This window comes from Corvus brachyrhynchos, unplaced genomic scaffold (genome assembly GCF_000691975.1).
Source record: "Corvus brachyrhynchos isolate BGI_N302 unplaced genomic scaffold, ASM69197v1 scaffold182, whole genome shotgun sequence".
Classification (NCBI taxonomy): Eukaryota; Metazoa; Chordata; class Aves; order Passeriformes; family Corvidae; genus Corvus; species Corvus brachyrhynchos.
Window position 1 is genome coordinate 626,045 of NW_008236807.1, and position 539 is coordinate 626,583.

A 539-nucleotide genomic window follows, 5' to 3' on the forward strand; every position below is an offset into this window, starting at 1 on the left:
GAATGCGCTCCCCGACCCCGGCAGCCCGTGATCCCGGCAGCCCCTGATCCCTGCACCTCCCGATCCCGAGAGCTCCCGATCCCTGCAGCCCGTGATCCCGGCAGCCTCCACACCCCGCAGAACACGGGGGCTCAGCCCACGCTGGGATTTGGGCGGATTTAGGCAGCTCTGGATAAAGGGTTGGTGTCTCTGTGTCCCAGGAATGGTCCAGCCTTGCCTTGCCTTATCCTGGATGTGTGGTGGCCTTTGGAGTTGCTTGAGGGATGGGAAAATCTTGGCACATCCGTGCTTGGAGGACGAGATGGAGAAGTTGTGTTGAGTCATTTTCCTGCCACAAGTGGTTGGTGCCCAGGGATGTCCAGCTGGAGTCTTCTGGAGACTCCCTGGATGGTCGTGCATTCTCTGGAGATTTGGGATCAGCTGTTCCCACCATCCCAGGATGTTCCCACCACCCCCCTCTAAGCTTGGCTTACCTGTGGAGACCCCAGCTCTGGGTGAGATAAGACCTGAGCCAATGGATGCCACAAATAATGGGATCA

General features: G+C 58.6%; 1 protein-coding gene across 1 annotated transcript in view; it reads left to right on the forward strand.

The window, feature by feature from the left end:
• TUBAL3 (tubulin alpha like 3) overlaps positions 1–539 on the forward strand; it is a 6,142-nt gene that overhangs the window by 1,378 nt on the left and 4,225 nt on the right. The window lies entirely within an intron of this gene.